Source organism: Saccostrea cucullata, unplaced genomic scaffold (genome assembly GCF_032062105.1).
Source record: "Saccostrea cucullata isolate Sc308-1 unplaced genomic scaffold, CSIRO_AGI_Scuc_v1 ctg750, whole genome shotgun sequence".
NCBI lineage: Eukaryota > Metazoa > Mollusca > Bivalvia > Ostreida > Ostreidae > Saccostrea > Saccostrea cuccullata.
In genome coordinates this window covers 196,181-204,873 of record NW_026926229.1, presented here as the reverse complement: position 1 = coordinate 204,873, position 8,693 = coordinate 196,181, and positions in this window count along the sequence as shown.

Genomic DNA, 8,693 nt, shown 5'->3' with positions numbered 1-8,693 from the left:
AGGTAATACATTATTAGATACAAATGTATAGGCCTACATGTTAAATATACATGTACGTATTTTCTATGCATATCTATCCTATATATATGTACACACCGTAAATCATGCAAAGATGTTTTAAGAATTCACAAAAAAATAATTTCATTCTTTGAAAAATAATATATCTCGCATAAATAATTAAATATCCTTGCCTCAAACTTTTCCCCCTAGTTAGAGATAACGGCATGTACGTGCCACACGGAATTGTCCTCAAGTGGATATGTGCCAATTATCCAATTATAGAAACGCCAAGACCAGTGTTTTTACTGCAGTTTTTCAGATCCTTTTGTGTTTATACTGGTATTATTAACTGAATTGTAAATGACATGTTAACACAGAAATTAGCTCCAAATCAAGTTTAAAAAATTTATTTGCTTTACATATTGAATTTTTAAAAACTTATGACACGCATATTAAAAAGAATCAGGTCATCAAATTCATTTACATTTAATCTCTGAAAAATTACATTTACATGTGACAGCACAAGTTCAAGCCATGTAAAAATAATTTAAAACTTCACTTTTTTACTAGTGAAAGATTCACAGATTTTCCCAAGCTTCTGTTTGAACCGACACGTGCATTGATCAGCCACCTCACATGACTTGAACCCAGTGTTGATAATCATAGATGTACGTATACAGTATTTGTTTATGGTCTTCATTCCCCTTTTTGAAAATAAAGTTTATCTAAAGTAGATGTATGTAAACCTCAAGAATTATTTCATGATAATTCGTAATTTTGTGATCTGGCTGGAACATACCGCATACGTACATATTTGTTGTTCTAAGTCATTTGTATGTTTTTGTTCTTTGAAAAAAATTTTATTTTCATAAGGCAAAGTTTTGGCGAAATATTATTTTTCTACTATTTTTCTCATATATTTAGTGTAGGTTACAATATATATTTTGGGCTTTCAAAGAATCCACATAAATTTTTACCCGCAGATCAAACTGATGCTGTGATTCCGCAGAATAATGACCTCGTGGAAATAACTACGTCTACAGTATATATATATATTCAATAACTATTTTGCTGTTTTTGAGAGCATTTTTCCATCTTTCACTAATTCATAATTATCTCCTCTTGGAAGAGGGTGTGGCCCTTCATTTGAACAAACTTGAATCCCCTTCACCCAAGGTTTTTGCATATGCTCTTCTGGTCTTCACAGGTGTTAAAAAAACAACAATCTTTTATGATCACCTCATGTGAGACAACTCTAAATTAAACCTTGATTGCATTTGTCGAAGTTACCTCCCTTGTTATTACCAAGAGGACATTTTTTTTTTCAAATAAAACACTTGCATCTAGAGAATTCATTTCAGAACTGCATGGTGACATTCTGCAAGGTTGACTTCACATACTCTGTTTGCAATCTCGGGTACTTACCCTCATTAAAAAGTTTATCTTCATCCGCCTGACCTGTTCAGAAATCTGGTAACTCATCATATTAAACTTCCACCTGAAATTTCATAGAGAAACAATTCAAATACATAATTATAATGTCTAATAATTACAGCAAATCAGAACTCATAGATTTAATTAATATAGAAAATCTATCTTTGTTATTAAATCATTGCTTTAGTGACAACTATTGCTCATTATGAGGACTGAGGACATTAAAAGCCAAAAAATTCTTTTCTGAAAAATGAAAACAAATTATTCAAGAAAAAAAAATCAGTGATAAATTAATCATAATGGTTTGAATACTTCTACCCTATTTTTTTTTTTTTTTTTTTGCATTTACCACTGTGGAAATGCAACATACATTTTGCATTTTAAAAATTCTTAGCTTTATTATGGGGGGGGGGCTTGTCAAGATTTCTATAAGGTGGTACTTCCACAAGAAGACATTAAACTGCCTTCTAATTCTTGTATTTAGTACAGCACATTTCCTTTACAAGATAAAGTGTCAGTAGAAAATGAATTACAAGAGGCCCATGGGCCACATTGCTCACCTGAGCATTGTGGCTAGGAAAAAGTAGAAATTGGTCTATTATTGAATAGTTTAAATCAAAAGGTAGTCCCAAGACTAATCATGGCTTTGCTATTCTTGAGAAGATGATTTTTAAAGAATTTTCCAATATATGTCTAAGTAAAACTTTGATCAATTATTTTGGCCCGCCCTACCCCCGGGGGTCATGATTTGAACAAATTTGAATCTACACTACCTCAGAGGATGCTTCCATATAAATAAGATCAGTCATGACTTTGCTATTCTTGAGAAGAAGATTTTTAAAGCATTTTCCTCTATATTTTTATGTAAAACTTTAATCGCCCATTGTGGCCCCGCCCTACCCTCAGGGGTCATGATTTGAACAAATTTGAATCTACACTACCCGAGGATGCTTCCATATGAATATGATCAATTATGGCTTTGCTATTCTTGAGAAGAAGATTTTTAAAGAATTTTCCTATATATTTCTATGTAAAACTTTAATCGCCCATTTTGGCCCTACCCTACCCCCAGAGGTCATGATTTGAACAAAATTGAATCTACACTACCTGAGGATGCTTCCATATAAATATGATCAATTATGGCTTTGTTATTCTTGAGAAGAAGATTTTTAAAGAATTTTCCTATATATTTCTATGTAAAACTTTGGTCGGCCATTGTGGCCCCACCCTACCCCCGGGGGTCATGATTTGAAAAAACTTGAATCCACACAACCTGAGGATGTTTCCCCTTAAGTTTCATCTTTCCTGGCACAGTGGTTCTCGAGAAGAAGATTTTTAAAAGATATACCACCAAATTTTCATTAATTCCCAATTATCTCCCCTTGAATTAGGGCGTGGCCCTTCATTTGAACAAACTTGAATCCCCTTCACCCAAGAATGCTTTGTGGCAAATTTGGTTGAAATTGGCCCAGCGGTTCTTGAGAAGAAGTCGAAAATGTAAAAAGTTTACAACGACGACGACGACAACGAAAGACAACAGAAAAATTGTGATCAGAAAAGCTCTCGTGAGCCTTTGGCTCAGGGACCCGTTTCATCAAAGGTCTTACGCCCAGTCGTAGCGATACACTGGCGTAAAGTCGGGACTAGCACGAAGATTTGCATTTCATTAAAGAGCGTATCATTACGTCTGACTAAATTTAGGCCAAAATCTTACGTCTACTCATGGTTAGGCGTAAGTTAGGGCATAAAGTTAAAATAAAGCCTTCTTATTAATTTTACACAATGTAGAGAGTTCTAAAGAAAAAGTACGGTTGTAAGAAGAATTTAAAATACAAACAATACATTATTAAACTAGGTTTAATTGTAACGGGGACCGTTACAGATGTTCCCCAAACGCTCCCCAACTCCCTTCTTGATCCATTTTCCTGTAAGACTTTTTAAAAGAATATGCTCAGTATCAAAGTATTTTATCAAAGAATTATCAAAACTACAATGATATCAACTATATCCCATTTAACGTATTGCACGCGCACGCACTTGCATTCACATGCAAGATGATCAAGGCATGTTGTTTAAACCATTAACCTTTCTTTTTATCGTGGGAATCAATCAAAATATCATAAAAATATAAATGTTACCAATTTTCGAATATTTTGGTGATTTTACGTATTGCGCATGTGCACGTGCATGCATGCATGTCCTTGCATTCAAATTTGATAGAAGCATAATGTAGGAATCAATTATACCTATTCATATTCTGAATTTCATCCCGTTTTGTTGAGAACACAGAAAGTTACAGACATTTAAAGTTTCAGCCAATCCGATTGCAGCACACATGCATGCGCATGTTTTCATGACAATTCTTTTATATTAGGCTGTAGATCTTTATAGTGTATGAATATGTTCAAAATTTCAAAGGATTTTGTCAAAAAACAAGAAAGATATTGATACTTTAGTTTCAGCCAATCAGAGCAAAGTGCACGCGCATGCGCGTAAGATCTTGCTATTTTGACCATGTCATCATGTCTATACTACTAATATATCCTCATATTATGAGTTTCAAAGCATTTCATCAAGAAATAGAAAAGTTGCTGCTATATCTATTATATTAGACATTTCACGTGTTGCACGTGCGCGCTCTTGCAAGCACGTGCGCGATGAACATGTCATCTTGCCTCTAGAACTAATATATACTTATATTATGAGTTTCAAAGCATATAGTCAAAACATAAAAAAGTTACGGTTATATCTATTATATTGGTCATTTCACGTGTTGCACGTGCACGCTCTTGGAAGCACGTGCGCGGAAAATGACCTTGATTCCGCAAATCTACATAACATGTCTACTAACCCTAAAAAGGTTTTACCTACTTCGGGTGAACAGTTTACAAGATCACTCGCGGACAAAAAAGTACCCAGGAAGAAGAAGAAAAATAATAATAATAAAAAACAGAGTAAAAACAATATGTTCCCCAACTTCGTTTGGGGAACATAATTATACATATTAAGAGTGGGGGGGGGGGGTGTTGGGTGTTGTCACAACTACATGGAGACGTAGTTGATTCGAGTAATAACGTACTTGATATTTTAATAATTTTTGCTGAGAAGAAAAACTTGTCTTATTAGATATTTCTTCGATCACCATTTCTTACTTTTTAACAATGCATTCATACACATTTGATTGTGGTATTGTATGTATAAGGTATAATTGTAAATCAATATACATATATAACTATATTTCTACACCCCGCTTGAAAAGCGGGAGGGTACATGTATGTACTATATAGTAATCGGGATGTCCGTCTGTTACGCTTTGGGGGTACCCATCTCTATCCGCAACTCCTCTCATACCACTGATTGAAATCTGATGAAAATTTCACAGAATCTTTATTACATATTGCAATTGTGCCTTATTGTACTTTTTGATCCGACACATATTTTGGGTTTCCCATAGCAAAACATGGACACTGCCACTATATTCATTTGGATATGAATATATATATGCGGGGGGGGGGGGGGGGGGTATCTTTTATTGAACTCATTCCTTACGGTACCTCTAGTTTCTGTTTCATTCACTAAAAAGAGACCCATTAAAACTGTCTATTTTGAAAGAAAATATTTTCCCAAAAACATATTTTCTGACAAACAAAATTAACCAAAAAAAAAAAAAAAAAAACAAGAGGCCCAGGGGCCACAGTGCTCACCTGAGCACATCAGGCTTGAATTTAACCCCCCCCCAGGCATTCATCATTTGAGCAAACTAGAATCTACACTATCTGAGGATGATTCCATATAAATATCACTAGTCATAGCTTTGAAGTACTTGAAAAGAAGATTTTAAAAGATTTCCCTATGATCCCTATGTAAAATTTGGGTCGGCCATTTTGGCCCCACCCTAGCTCCAGGGGTCATGATTTGAATAAATATGAATTTACACTACCTGAGGATGATTCCACATGAGTTTCATCTTTCCTGGCCTAGTGGTTCTTGAGAAGAAGATTTTTAAAGATTTTTCCTATATATTCCTATGTAAAACTTGGGTCGGCCATTTTGGCCCCGCCCTAGCCCCGGGGGTCATGATTTGAACAAACTTGAATTTACACTACCTGAGGATGATTCCACATGAGTTTCATATTTCCTGGCCCAGTGGTTCTTGAGAAGAAGATTTTTAAAGACTTTTCCTATATATTCCTATGTAAAACTTGGGTTGGCCATTTTGGCCCCACCCTAGCCCAGGGGGTCATGATTTGAACAAACTTGAATCTACATTACCTGAGGATGATTCCACATGAGTTTCATCTTTCCTGGCCCAGTGGTTCTTGAGAAGAAGATTTTTAAAGATTTTTCCTATATATTCCTATGTAAAACTTGGGTCGGCCATTTTGGCCCCACCCTAGCCCAGGGGGTCATGATTTGAACAAATTTGAGTCTACATTACCTGAGGATGATTCCACATGAGTTCCATCTTTCCTGGCCCAGTGGTTCTTAAGAAGAAGATTTTTTTAAAATGCCATTAATTTTTCTCTAATTCATAATTATCTCCCCTTGGAAAAGGGCGTGGCCCTTCATTTGATAAACTTGAATCCCCTTCACCCAAGGATACTTTGTGCCAAGTTTGATTGAAATTGGCCCAGCGGTTCTTGAGAAGAAGTCGAAAATGTGAAAAGTTTACAGACAGACGGACAGACAGACAGACGGACAGACAGACAGACAGACAGACGGACGCCGGACAAAATGTGATCAGAAAAGCTCACTTGAGCCTTCGGCTCAGGTGAGCTAAAAACCAAATCGGTTTCAAAAGCATAGTAATCCTCTTTCTGGTAATTTTGTACATTTAAGAAAAGATTTCAAAAAAAACAAAAACCATTTTAAAACCAAATAGTTTTTTGTCATGTTTGAAGAGTCCATTTCTTATTTACTTCTCGTCTACATGCGTGGATCTAGAGGGGGTCGGAGAGAGGGTTCAGAATCTCCCGAATTTGCAGATTAATTAACATTGAATGTACAGTGTACTCAGTTAAGGAGGAAATTAAGTAATTATTTTTTCTAGGTATCTGGAACAAATGAACTTCCTGGCGAATCTAAGACGGAACCCAGGGAAGGGGAGGGGGTTTCATAAACAATAAGAGATTTTGAAATGGGGAAATATATTATTGCTTTTATAATATCGATGTAAGACGGTAATAATTACACAGTTAAGTTCAAGAATTAATTATTCCTAATTCTTTTTTTCTCAGACAACATTGATGCAGAAGCCATCATTAATTTTCATGATTTTGTTTAAAGATTAAATTTTACATAGTATAAGATAATCTGAGCGCATATGAAGCACATAAGATGAAAATATACATGTTTTTGATTTCCTGCATAACTTACATTTTTAATGAAAACAAAATAAAGAGTAGCTTTAACTTTATTTTAAAGACAGAGACCACACAAGCAGAGCATTTTGGTAAGAATATCTTTGTAGCCATTTTTTCGAATCTCTCTCTCTCTCTCTCTCTCTCTCTCTCTCTCTCTGCGTACTTTTAAAACGGTACATAACATTTAATCATACATGTTAACTCTCCCGATTTAGGCGGGAGTCTACCGCTTTTTCACTCCATCTCCCGCCTACCGATTTAATTCAGAAATCTACCGCTTTTCTACAAAAGCTGCGTCTAAAGTATTTTTGGTTCGCTTGGGTATCCATTTTTGAAGCCACTCTCATAAAATCTCGCTAGATATCGTGTGATTTGACTCGGAATCATACAAACGCTTTTTTTGTACATAGATTTCAAGCACGGATTTAACAACGACAACATAAGACTACCAGTGATTACATTGGTTACGATAAATAATCAACATCCCTGCTATGAAAAAGGAGATACAGCTTTTAAAAATTAGATGAAAACATTTGACATCGTCTTTAAAAGCACAGAAGCTCACAACTTTATCAATAAAGTCAATAGAAATCACTCGATTGACCAAGCCATGTGGCACATCTCTACTTTCGTTTTCGATCATCGCGGGAAATCTGATTTATATAACGAAAGATACGAACTTGTTTTAGATCTAGATTAAACCATGCCATCATTTGTTTTGTTTAAAAACTGAATGAACATTCAGAATTATTGCTTTTAGGCTATTTCAGCAAAGATCACTCATCAAAAGGCTAAGTAAAACAGTCATCCAAGCAAAATGATGAGCATGAAAAATATTTGAATTTGTACAATTTATGTCAAACTTAAGGTGTTTTTGTCTTCTTCTTTGCTGTTGATATTTAAGATTAATAAGTGTAGGTACCTGATTTCATTTAAGGCTTATAATATACATGTATATTACATGAAAGATATCGATAATCCAAGCGTTAAACAACACGCGCGCAATGCTACCGCTTTTGAGGTCTGAATCTCCCTCTTTTTCATCACAATAGGTTAACATGTATGATTTAATCTGCAGATAGTAAAAAAAATTTCTATAACTGCACGACCTAGAGTCTAGTGTTTTGTAATTATATCATTTTAATATTTCATTTTAATAAACAATAACAATGTCATTATGAATCATTTGAATTGACAGAAATTCAATAAATTTAGAGAGGATTATCTTTCATGTACCTTAGTAGTACAGTGTAAAATTTATTTCTTGACTCAAATTGTGTACTTATGTAAACCATATGCATTTTGTATTCATTATTTTTGCTTGCATATACATTTCTTATGAAAATTTTTAAATCTTATTCTGTCTCAAACTTAATTATTAGTATTTATCAGTAGAATCAGTATTTATCATGAAATTTATTATCAAAGCGAAGTCATTAACCTGTATCAATTTCGGGAAGAAGGGGAGTGGCTGTAATTAAAATTCCAAAATAAATAGTTTAGCTTAATTCGGAAATACATGTACGGTACTTTTCTTCCTTTCAATTTATAAGACTTTTATTATTGAAATGTTGTTAAAAAAAAACACAAACTGAAATTTGTACCTTATAAGATACATGTCTCCTACATGACACTATAAACCCATGCATGTTTCAATTAGTGCAAGTATTAATTTATCTATAATTTGTGTTATTATGTACTTTGAAGTGCTACAATTTATACATGTTTGTACGCATTGGGCAATGTTTATGTTTTTGCGCCTGCGCAATGCAACGTTGTCAAGGACTTAGTCCTGTGACTAAGCGTATCTTTTACGACTAGACTTACGCCACTTGGTGAAACGCAAATTACGCCCGACTAAATTTTGGCGTAAGCCCCGGAAGTACGCCTAAGTTA